The 12,794-nt window shown below is 46.6% G+C and overlaps 1 protein-coding gene across 2 annotated transcripts in view; it reads left to right on the forward strand.

The window, feature by feature from the left end:
* The window catches only part of Cuedc1 (CUE domain containing 1), a 109,798-nt gene continuing 97,004 nt past the window's right edge, over positions 1-12,794 (forward strand). The window contains exon 1 of one of the 2 annotated variants that reach the window (XM_017800514.2): positions 1-54. The gene's annotated coding sequence lies outside the window, so the exon portion shown is untranslated. The remainder of the gene's footprint in view (positions 55-12,794) is intronic. The other variant, XM_029568106.1, reaches the window with a different exon arrangement.

Genomic DNA, 12,794 nt, shown 5'->3' on the forward strand with positions numbered 1-12,794 from the left:
TCCCCCTGCCGCCCGGCCCCAGCGGCCCGCGGGAGCGGACGCGTGCGGTGCTCGGTAAGACCCTCCTTCGTCCCCGCCGCCCCGGCCCGGAGCCCGCCGCGAGCGAGCCCGGTCCCCGCCCCACCTTCCCCGGACACATCGCCGAGGTGCGGCCGCGAGGGCCCGGCCGTCGCGAGTTTGAGTCCCAGCGCGGTGGCCGGGGCCCCCTGGGAGCCTGCGCCTCCCCAGCCGCGTGCGGCAGGTCCCGGGCTGCCCTTCTCTGCCACCGCCCGCCTCATCCCCCAGCCTGGGCGCAGGGGGCGTGTGGGCGCCGGGGACTGTGAGCTGGGCGCGCGGTTGGAGGGGTGGTCGCCCTCTGGCGCCCTGGGGAAGGGACGCGAGGCCTGCGGGAACCGGTGCCTTTCCGGCCCGCTCTCCCGCCGCTCCCCGCTTTGTGTGGACGTCCCTCCCGGCTTTGCCCCGGCCTGGGGACTCAGGCTGGGTGGCGATGGTTGAACACGGGCGGGAGGCTGGGAGCTGAACTCCTTTTAGGGGGAGGGGGAGGCTCGCTTCCTGCTCCCGCCGATGTCATAGGCACAGCTCCCGCCGATGCCTCAGCCTTTTCTGGTCCCACCCCGTCCCCCGGGAGCTGCATCTCTCTCTCCCAGACTGGGCTGGGGAAAGTTCAGAACCCGCTGTCCCCGCCCCTGCTCCCCCGCCCTTCTGACTCCTAGTGCCCAGGGTGCTAAACTCCAGGGGGCTGGGGCTGGCCTTCATTCCTTCCGTCCTCTTCATTTTCTCCCTGCACGGTTGCCATGCACCCCAGCACATGCTTGTCTATCTTTTCCCCTTAAAAAAAAAAAAAACACTCTTTTAGTTCCAAGAAATAGATACTGGTACTAAATTCCTGAGCAGGATGTTTTAAGGGAGAAATTTAAAATTTCCCATTGCTTTCGGGTTTGTTTTGTGTGTGTGTGTGTGTGTGTGTGTGTGTGTGTGGTGTGTGTGTGTGTGTGTGTGTGTGTGTGACAACAACACACTTTGAGGTGAGAGAGACAGAGAGACAGAGAGAGAGAGAGACAGAGAGAGAGAGACAGAGAGAGAGAGACAGAGAGAGACAGAGAGAATATGAAAGCGAAGGTGCTAACTGCGGGGCACAGGTAATGAGACACCCTAAGGTGATGTGGTGATGTTGGTCTGAAGACTGTGTCTTGAATCCCACCCACATCTCAGGCAGCAACATCCTGGCGCTGGAGTAAGTCTTTCTCTTGGTTATCTTGCAGCATTCTGAGCCACCTGACCTAAGAGAGAGGGCTCAGGAGGTGTTCTAGGCCTCTCATTCCTTTGCTTTACAGTCTGGTGGAGTTAGTTATCCAGGCTGCCTGAAGCAGGATGCTGGAACTTTCCTTATGAGAAGATCATCTCACTATGAAGCTTGGCCCCCACAAGTTGGGACCTCCTTTTGAAAGCAGGCTGGTGGCTCTGAGCTGCTGGGAGAAACCTGGCTTGGCCACCAGAAGCGGCAGGCAACAGGGTTGGGTTGGAAAGGAGGAGACAGGAAAACAGCTGGGCACATTCTTGAAGAGAGCCCTTAGACATTTAGGATAGCTGGAGGTGGTGATAGGATATTAGGAGTGGGGGTGGGGAAGACTTGGGGTCAGAGAGTGGGGTCAAGGGTGCCTTTGGGGATCTTGTGAGAGCGCTACCCTACCCATGCTCCCTAAACAGGCACAGGTGACAAGTGATTGATATGCACTGTTAGAGGACCAGTATAACCCCTTGAGACTAGGTCCTAATTAAGACTCCTGTGTTAGAGTTTGTGGTCTAGCCCAGGCCTTTTGGAATAGATGCTTCCTTTGTGGCTGGTTAGTAAATAATCCCAGGGTGCCAAAAGCAGACCTCTTGTGAGGTCCTTTCTCATGCCACTGTGAGCTTGTGACCATGGAGACCTGGAAGCTCTGGCCCAGATCCCAGCTCCCTCCAGTTAGCTGGAGGACAGGGGCAACTGAGGTGGCCATTCTTTGGGAGCCGGGTTTGCTGTCTTTGTGGTGATGAGGCTTTAGTGGGTTAGGGACATGGGGCTGTTGAATTAGAAAAAAATAAAGGGGCATGTGTAGGGTGAGTATTCTGGGCTGGGTGTAGGAGCCAAACCTTTTAGGAACCTGTGTTCATCTTGGGGACATGGGATGGAGGGGCATCCATGGAGAAAGTTCAGTGTGGAAGATCCTGAGGAAGCCTTGGAGCAGAATTGCCCAAGAACAAGATCTGGGTGTTGCAGGTTCTTTTGATACCTTGGGATTTAGAAAGCAAGTGGAGGCCAGAGGGATTGGCTGGCTTCTTCCCCAAAGAGGGCAGTCCTGCTTTTCCTTTCTTGCCCATAACTCCCTGGGTACTCAGCTGCTGAGCAAATGTCTGTGGATCTACACTTGCTTGGGATTCAAGATAGCCCAGAGGATTTCTATATGGAACTTATTTGCTTTGGTACCAAGAAACCCTTCTTAGGCTTACACCAGCTCTGATGGACCAGGGTGATGTATGGTCCTTCTAATGATGTAGCCAGCCAACATTATCTTTAAAACCAGTCATAAACAATAAAGGGGGTAACAATGCTTGGAAACATAATTCAGGTCTTATAAAATACAAAAATATCGTTTCTTTTGTGGCAGAACCAAGGGTCTTCAAAGAGTTCTTGGTGGGATACAAAAGTTCTCACTCCACTGATCTAACCTATACTCCCCTCTCCCACAAGCAATCCAGTCTGGGGATTTTTCTTTAGTAAGTGCAGAGTTTGGCATGTGGCCGTCCTTGCACCTGTTTCTTTTTTCAGTTCTCTGAAGTTATTCTGCTCTGGCACTAAGCAACAGAGTTGATTGTTGGGTGCCAGACAGAATCACTTCTGACCATGCAAGGTGAGATGGAGTAGGTGGTGCCTCTGGTTTGATGACTTCTGCACTTGGGCAAATAAGAGTTGTAAAGGATCCTGGAGACCCTAAAGGTCTGTGGTCCAGCAGTCTCTGATGTGGAACTTGGAAGGTGTCCTGGTGGTATGCAGGGGTCTTGCTGCAGGATTCACCTTTCCCAGGGGCCAGGACTTAACTTTCTGTTGAAGCCCAGGTTGCCAGAAGTTGGTGAACTCAAGATATTAGTTGCATGGGCTGCTCTGCCTCTCTAATCATCTCTGCTTCTAGACTCTCAGAAATACATCTGATATGCCAGAGCAATGTAATAGACTCCTTCCTAAGAATACAGCTAAAGATCGCATCTTCTCATCTTCAAAAGAAGTCATGGGGATGTGAAAGCGATCTGGCTGCGACATGTGCCTGCATTCACACCAATGCACACATCTCAGAGATTCACACACACACACACACACACACACACACACACACAGAAGAGACATGGGAAACCACAGTCCCAACCCACTGAGGGGCCACACTCCCTGCTGTGGTGGGATGTATTCTCAATGTTACACATGGATCAGCTCATTTCCTCTTCACAAGATCCTCCTGTGAGATGGCGTTCATTTTTCAGATGAGGAAACAGAGGCCTAAGAGGTAGCAAAAGGTTGACTAGCCTATCTGAGATCATGTAGTTAGAAGTGGCAGGACTAGGACTGGAGTTGAGGGAGCTGGCTGTAGGCTCATGTCCTTAGAGACATCCCCAGAAAGGTCCCTGTTGAGCTGGGGTAGGTTGGGGGTGAGGAAGCTGTGCTGTACTGGAGGGCTGCCAAGGCCACTGGAACAGGCCTGGTGGGTTCTGCTTAATGCAGTCTGCTAAGAACCACTGGCCAGACAATCCGCTGAGGCCTGAAAGCACAAAGCTCCCCAAGACTTGGCCCTGCCCTCAATAGCTTTGCAGTCTAGCAGTGAAACAAATACATTAGCAATTCCAGTCCACTTTGCTAGCCAGAAGACCCGCTAGAGCAAACAAGGCTTCTTGATGGAGGGGACTCTGGAGTGGAATGAGAATAAAGGTGGCAGCTGTCTTCCAGGCACTTGATCTGCCCCAGAGCTCATGTGCTTCTATTCTGTGAGGTCCGAGGACAGCTCTGTGGCTGGCCTGTGGGCATCTGAGAAGAGTTTGGGTTTTTTTTTATCTTGTGACACTTGCCAGGGTGAGTTGGGAACCGAACCGGGTGTGTTTAGTTTCCTTGATGCATCTATGTTTATCTTTTGAGGTTTGTTTTGTTTTGTTTTACTTGTTTGTTTGTTTGTTTGTTTGTTTGTTTGAGATAGGGTCTCATTTTAGCCCAGGCTGACCTGAAACTCACTGTGTAACACAGACTGGACTTGAATGTGCAATTCTCCTGCCTTAGCCTCCTGAGTACTGACTGGATTATAGTTTTGGGCCATCATGCCTGGCATATATTTGAGGTTTTATTTTTTATTTATTTCTTAAAAATGTAGTGTGTGTGTGTGTGTGTGTACACATGCCATAGTACCTGTGTGGAAGACAGAGGACCAAATTTCAGGAGTCAGTTCTCTCCTTCCTCCATGTGGATCCTGGGGATTGAACCCAGGTCATAAGGCTTGGGAACAGGTACCTTTCCCTGCTGAGCCACCTAGACAACCCTATTTTTTTTTTTTTCCTTTTTGTCTTTTTTTGAGACAGGGTCTCCTTGTAGCCCCAGCTGTCCTGGAACTCACCATGTAGTCCAGGCGGGCCTCGAACTCACAAAGATCTGCCTGCCTCTGCCTCCCAAGTGCTGGGATTAAAGGCATGTGCCACCATGTCCGGCTGTCCTATATTTTTTAATTAAAAATTTTTATGGTGATGATGTGTGTGTGTGCGAGAGCACGCATGCGTGCTCGTATGTGTGCATGTGTCACAGCACATGTATGGAGGTCAGAAGACAACTTTGTGGAGTCAGTTCTCTCCTACCTTCTACGTGGGTTCTTGGAATCAAACTCAGGTTGGCAGCCTTACAGGGCAAGTGCTTCACCTGCTGAGCCATTTTACCTCCCTCCCTTAAAAATTTTTTGTTTGTTTTTGAGACAAGGTCTAGTTATAGCCAGGGCTAACCTAGAACTCACTCTGTAACCTAGGCTCATCTCAAACTCATGGTAATCCTCCTGCCTCTACCCTTCTCACAAGCATTGGGGAGCTGCCATGCCTGGTTGCCTTTTGTGCTTCTTAATAGCCATTCATCAGTCACCTCCTGTGATGCCTTCAGTGAACACACTGAAAAAGTGACAGAAGTCTCATAAGATTTGCTGTTCAGAATGCAGTGGTTCACACTTGCCTCCCTTCCCCTAGACAAAGAATCAAAGGTCGGTGAATTTAAATTGCAGAGAAAAGACTCAAGACACAGGGAGGATGTTCCAGATAGGCTGTGAGGAGCAAGGAAAGTGACTCATTGGACTCACTGAAGGGCTTTGGAAAAGGGAACAAAATGCATCTGTCCTTGTGGTTTTTTCTGTTTGTTTGTTTGGTTTTTTTCCCAGCTGGCCTGGATTCGCTATGGAGACCAGGCTGGCCTCGAGCTCACAGAGATCCGCCTGCCTCTGCCTCCACGTCCAGCCTCTGTTTTTGTGGTTTTAAGAAGTTTCATCTTGACCGGGCGTGGTGGTGCACACCTTTAATCCCAGCACTCGGGAGGCAGAGGCAGGCAGATCTCTGTGAGTTCAAGGCCAGCCTGGTCTACATAGTGAGTTCTAGGCCAGCTGGGGCTACATGGAGACCCTGTCTTAAAAACACCAAAAAAAAAACCCCCAAAAAAAACAACAAAAAAAACCTAGCTCCTTTCATCCTCCAATCACTGGGCAGACACGGACCTCTAGGGACCTCTACCTCATCTTCCTTCCTTCCTTTTGAGGGAGAAAGTTGCTCAAATCTGACTTAACCTCTCTTTGCATCATTGAAGTAATTGAAGAATGCTGAGTATGAAACTCCGGGCAACCTGACCATAGTGAGCCAGGACATAAATCCTTCCTGCTTTGCAGCTAGCACTCTTGCCCTGTGTGGGCCCCTCAGCAGGGATGCTCACTGGGAGACCTGCAGCAGTACAGAATGGGTCCAAGCCTTGGGAAAAGAGAGGAAGAAAACACATAAGCAACTGAGTATTTCTCAGATACTGGCTGCAGAAAGCATCAGCTCCACTTGGATGACAGTAGCAGTTGGAGTTGGTGACTTATCTCCTTCACCTTCTGGTCAGCCCCTAGGAGAGCTCTGGGCAGATGCAGGGGCCTTCAGTAAACACTGCAGAATGGATGAGCAAACAGCAGATAATCTAAGCTATTTCTCTTTGACTATTTCCTTGCTGGGCCGATGTACTGAGCTGTCTTGTTCTGTTTCGCTTTAGACAAAAAAAATCACTTTAAGCCAGTGTGGTACAATCATTTTGTGATACCTGCCAGTGACAGAGAAGTGCCCAAGCATGCTGAAGATCAAGGGTGGGGTTAACAAAACAGCTGAGGATCCTTCTCAAAATTTGTAATTCCTGGGCATGGCAAGATGGCTCAGAGGGTAAAGGTCTTTGTTGCCAAGCCTGATGACCTGAGTTTGATCACTGGACTCTACATAGTGGAAAGAGAGAGACAGACTCCCTCAAGTTGTCCTCTGATCTCCACACACAAATAAGTAAATAAATAAATGTAAACATTTTTATTATTTTTATTTTTATTTTATGTACATGGATGTTTTGCCTTCATGTATTTAAGCATACCTGTGTTGTACAGTGCCCATGGAGTTCAGAAGAGGGCATTGGATCCCCTGGAACTGGAGTTACAGATGGTTGTTAGCCACCATGTGGGTGCTGGGAACTAAACCTGGGTCTTCTGCAAGAGCAGCCAGTGCTCTTAATCACTGAGCCATCTCTTCAGCCCCCACATATAAAAAAATTTTAAATTGTAATTCTTTGAAAGATCATCAAAAATTGACCTGTTCATTTATAATGGCTTTTTGATTCCCCATGCCCCAAACACAAAAGACTTTGAAATTTAGGAAAAACATGTGTTATGAAAACTCAATCACATTTAACAAGATGAACTGCAGAGACCTCAGGTGGGAACAGGCTTACTCTCAGAAGGGACCCGAATTAAGAATAAATCAGACAGGCATGGTGGTGTATCCTTGTAATCCCAGCACTCAGAAGATCTTGAGTTCAAGGACAGCCTGGAATATATAGTGAGATCCTATCTTAAAAGACAAAGGAGGGGGCTGGCAAGATGGCTCATTGGATAAAGGTGCTTGCTACCAAACCTGACACTCTTGAGTTAGTGCTCCAGGACCCCCATGTTGGGAAGAGAGAACCAACTCCTAAGGTTATCATCTGGCCTTTACACATGTGCTGTGGCATGTACCACCCCCTATGAATAAATAAATAAATTAATTAATTAATTAATTTAATTAAACAGGTTACTGTCTTAGAGAAGCCCACACCCATGCTGTCAGGTGTGTTTTGCTTTCTTCCTGAGTTCCCCTTTTTTTCTCTTAACATTCTTGCTTAAAATCTATTTTGAAAATGTCTTTTTAGTACCAGGTATGCTGGTGCGCACCTTTAATCCCAGCACTCGGGAGGCAGAGGCAGGCAGATCTCTGAGTTTGAGGTTAACCTGGTCTATATAGAGAGTTCTAAGCCAGCCAGGGCTTCATAGAAACATCTGGTCTCAAAAAAAAAAAAAAAGCCCAAAACAATAAAACTATTGAGAGAGAGAAGGAAAGGAGGGAGGGAGGGAGGAAAAGTAAGTCAGGGGCTTGGCTGGCATTTAGCTCAGCGGTAGAGCACTTGCTTAGCATATTGAGGCCCCTGGGTTGGATTCAGCACTGCCAAAATGAAACAAAAATTAATAAAACAAGAGAAAGAGAAGAATGAAAAAGAATGAGTCAAATATGATCACATGCTGGATCATGAGCTTAAAATACTAGGTGGTGAGGGCTGGAGAGTCGGCGCAGGGGTTAGGGCACTGGCCGCTCTTGTAGAGGACCTGGGTTCAATTCTCAGCACCACATGGCAGCAGCTAACAACCATTGGTAACTCCAGTTCCAGGGGATCCAACGCCTTCTGACTTCCAAGGGGATTGCACACATTGGTACACTTACATGTAGGCAAAACATCATACACATACAGTAAAAATAAATAAATAATTTAAAGATACTGGTAGTGGGGGGGGGAGCAAAAAAATACTGGTAGTGAATGTTGGCTCCCCAGAAGCATTTAAATTGACTTACACAAATTGGAAAAAAAAAAAAAAAGTAGCAGAAACCACAGTGGCAAGACCCCTTGCCTCCCTCCTAACCCTATGATTCCTTATTCATTAACAAAAGGTTGCATGCTTGGTTGGATCCTGCAAAGGTTTATTTTCTGAAGCTGGATTTGGAGCTTTGCTTAATGAAGATGCTGTGTGGTCATGCAGGGGACCAGCTCAGGCAATGATTGCACTTTGTTCACATCTGAGATTGGTTTCAGTTTCAGGCTGTACCAGGAGCTGGGTACTGGTGAGAGCCAGGAGAGGGACAAGCCAGGAGGGAGTCAGCTGTGTAGACAAGTGGCAAGGTGGGTGGACAGGAGGTTTTTGGACTTATCAGGGAGAAGGAGGGGGTAAACAAGATACAATTAGATGGAATTGGAAGGCAGCAGTTGTCTGGGGAACTGGGATGGGAGTTTTGGGGGCATATGAAGATATACAGTTCAGAATCCTGTGGTATTACAGGGCTAGCAAGCCACAGGCTTAGGAAGCCACAGAGAGGTCTTAACCACAGATTACCTCAGTGAAGTAGCTTTTTATTTATTTATTTATTTATTTATTTATTTATTTATTTATTTTAATTTTAATTATTATGTTTTGTGTGCTTGTACATTAAGTTCTCCTGTGTTGTGCAAAGCCCATGGAGGCCAGAGGAGGGAGTCAGATTCACTGGAACTGGAGTTAGAGTATTTTTTTTTTTTGAGACAGGGTCTTTCTGTAGTGATAGCTGACTCACTATGTTGACCAGGCTGGCCTTGATCTCACAGAGAGCCATCTACCTCTGCTTTCTGCATGCTGGGATTAAAAGCATGAAGTAGTTTTTTTCATAGGCAGGTGCAGAAAGCAAACTAAGCATGCTACAAGGTCAATTACGTCTTCCAACGTCTTCCACAGGTATCCTTAAGACTAGCCCCTTCCAGAGCTGGAGAAGTAGCTCAGCGGTTAAGAGCACTTGCTGCTCTTTCAGAGAATGGGAGTTTGGTTCCCAGCACCCACATCAGCTGACTCTTAACAGCCTATAACTTCAACCCCAGAAAATCCAAAGCTGTCTTCTACCCTTCCAGGGTGCCTGCACACATTTGGCATACAATCACACAGACATATTCACACACATAAATAAAAATAAATAAATAAATCTTAAAAAAAAAAAAAGACTAGCCCCTTCCATGAGACATAGTGGCACATTCCTATAATTCCAATACTCAGGAGGTTGAAGCAGGAGGATGATGAGTTTGAAGCCACCCTGGGCTACATAGTGAGACCCTGGTATGAACAAAGTTGGCCTATGCTGGGCAACATTTTCTTGTATTTAACTTTCTTTAAAAAACAAAAACAAAAGCTGGATGTGGTGGTACACCCCATTAGTCCCAGCACTTGGGAGGCAGAGACAGGCAGATCTCTTTGAGTTAGAGGCCAGCCTCGTCCACATAGTGAGTTCCAGGCCAGCTAGGGTTACAGGGAGACCCTGTCTCAAAAAGACTGGAAAAAAAAAAGGCAAATACAAGTTGAAGAACTAATAGTTGCAGGCCTGCAAACCTTTGTACGTTGGCACATCCCCTGAGACCTTCAAGCTGCCAATTTTCCTGAGACAGTTTGGGGTGAGCCTCGTGGTTTTACAGGGCATCATTACCCTAGGAAGTCAGCGGTTTTCCTCCTGACTGATTCTGAGTGAAGCGTGCACATATGTTTCAGTCTTTCTTAGCCCAATGATAGCATCACTGCATTTGATTACTCAAAACCATATATTTCTTTTATTTCTAAAAGAGAAAAATCCCTGAATTTTAAAGCCAGAGAGGATTTTGAAGATTACTGCCTGCTCCTAGAGGAATTTGGGGTGCCAAGTTATAAAACACCTTGAAAGGATGGATGGTATGTGATTGAGAACACCCAGTGTAACTCAGGTGGTAGAGTGTTTGTCTAGCATGCCTGGAGCCTTAGGTTTCAATCTTCAGCACTGTATAAAACAAGAAGTGGGGGTGGGTGGGCTGGAGAGATGGCTCAGCAATTAAGAGGGCATACTGCTACTGCTGAAGACCCAAGTTCAGTTCCTAGCACCCACTTCAGGAGGCTCGCAAGAGCTTGTAACTCCAGCTCCAGAAGGATCTGACACCTCACCTGCTCTCAAATGCACATACCCATATACAGACATATACACATAATTAAAAACATTTTGGCCCGGCGTGGTCAACAAAAGACCAAAAAAAAAAAAGTTTTTAAATAAAATAAAACAAGGGGTGACAGCCACTTAGTCCTGCTCATCTCATTATTATTATTATTACTTTTTTTTTTTTTTTGGTCTTTTGGAGACAGGGCCTCCCTATAGCCCCAGCTGTCCTGGAACTCATTATGTAGACCAGGCTGACCTTGAACTCACAAAGATCCACCTGTCTCTGCCTCCCGAGTGCTGGGATTAAAGGCGTGTGCCACCATGCCCAGCATCTCATTCTTTTTTTAAGAACTTGTACTTATTTATTTATTTATTTATTATTTATTTATTTATTTATTTTTACTTTATGTGCATGAGTGTTTTGCCTGCATGTATGTAAGTATACTACCTACCTGCAATGCTCATGGAGGCCAGAAGTGGGTGTCAGATCCCCTGGAACTGGAGTTATGGGTAGTTGTTAACTGCCATGTGGTTGCTGGGACCCAAACCTGAGTCCTCTGCAAGAGCAGCCATTATTCTTAATTGCTGAATCATCATTGCTCCAGTACCTCAGTCCTTTTTTGTTTTTTGAGGCACAGGGGCGGGGGCTCTCCCTGTAGCCCTAGCTGGCCTGGAACTCTATGTAGACCAGACTGGTCTCAAGCTCACAGACATCTGCCTGCCTCTGCCTCCCAAGTTCTGGGATTAAAGATGTGTGCCATCATGCCCAGCATCAGTCCTTTTTAAAAATATAACTTTAAATTCTATTTATTTATTCTTTGACAATTTCATATATGTATATATTTTGATCATCATCCTCCATTATTCTCTCTTATCCCCTTCCCACTCCTTCTAAACCCCTTCTTTTCCCCCAACAAATCCTCCTATTTTCATGTCTTTTTTTAATGCCCTTCTGAGTGTAATTAGGTTTGCTTGCATGAGCATGGGTGAGGGGTTATTTACTAGAGCATGGTAAGCATAATGTACCAGTACCTGTCCCACTGAAGAAAATGACTCCCACACCCCCAGCAACCGTTAACTGCCAGTAGCTCCTCAGCTAGCAGTGAGCCGTCCCAGTCTTGAACGCAAGAAGAACTTTATGGATTTGTGCAGAAGCCTTCTGATGAATGCTTAAAATAGAGCTGGAAGCAATGACTTGATCCCTTTGCTAGATATAGTTCAACCTGGGACATGTATTTAGCAGATCATTTGTTTCCACATACATCCTTTACTAGCATTTAGAGATTTCTTAATGCCTGACTCGTTGCCTCTTGGAGGAAGCTTGGGCTTTGGTCTAGATGTTTTTGTTGAGGACTTCGCAAACTTGGGGGCATCCAGCAGTAGAGGTGACAAAGCAGTCTTTTGACTGTCGTGAAAAGCCTCTTGTAGCTTTCTTGCTCTGCATCTAGGGTGAAGACACTGTAGATGTTTTTAGAAATATATGGGCTTGGCAGACATGCACCCGCATGAGACTATGCCTGTACAAATGCTTCCTGAGTAATTTGCACTGACCTTTTACAAAATTGCTGACAGCCTAGGAGCCTCCCAAGGGAGGTGTTTGAGTCTGGAACATCATGGAGGCTGGTATGATCCCTGGCCTTGAGTGATCTTTGATGCCTTTGGTGGGTGGTGGCACTCTCTCCCTAAGGATGATTTAGAACTTTTTTCCTGGAATATGAAAAAAAACGGAAAGTAATTTTGTTTGGCAAGTCCTGCATCAATCCCTTGAGATTGCACTCTGGGGCTATAGAATGGAAATCTGGTTTTGATGTTGATTCATGCTCCCTCTCAAATTTCATGCCAGGAAGAGGGAGCATATTAAAGCATGAGATATGTGAGTGTGCAAATTAGAGTCCACAGCCACAGCTCCCGACTTAGCTCTGCCATGCAAGGACCATGTTATTCCCAACAGGGTACTTAACTTGTCAGTTTTGGCCTGACTTCCTTCCTTCCTTCCTTCCTTCCTTCCTTCCTTCCTTCCTTCCTTCCTTCCTTCCTTCCTTCCTTCTTTCCTCTCCTTCCTTCTCCTTATTTATTTTTCTTCTGTTTTTTTTCCCAGACATGGTCTTTCTTTCTTAAATATTTTATTTTATTGTTTTTATTTATTTACTTTATTTATTTATTTATTTATTTTTGAGACAGGGTCTCCCTGTAGCCCCACCTGGCCTGGAACTTGCTATGTAGACCAAGCTGACCTCAAGGGATCAGCTTGCCTCTGCCTTCCCAGTGCTAGGATAAAAGGCGCACACAACTGAGCTAGGCTGATTTTCTTTCTAAAGAGATTTTGCTTTAGGGATGGTCCATTGGTGATAAATTCTCTTAGTTTTTCTTTCAAAAAATATTTTCATTATTTTTATTTTATGTGCGTGAGTGTATTGCCTGCATGTATGTGAGTGCACCCGTGTTGTGCAATGGTGCAGAGGTCAGAAGAGGGCTTTGGATTCCCCTGGAACTGGAGTTAAGGATGGTTCATAGCTGCCATG

This window comes from Nannospalax galili, unplaced genomic scaffold (assembly GCF_000622305.1).
Source record: "Nannospalax galili isolate Female #2095 unplaced genomic scaffold, S.galili_v1.0 scaffold879, whole genome shotgun sequence".
Lineage (NCBI taxonomy): Eukaryota > Metazoa > Chordata > Mammalia > Rodentia > Spalacidae > Nannospalax > Nannospalax galili.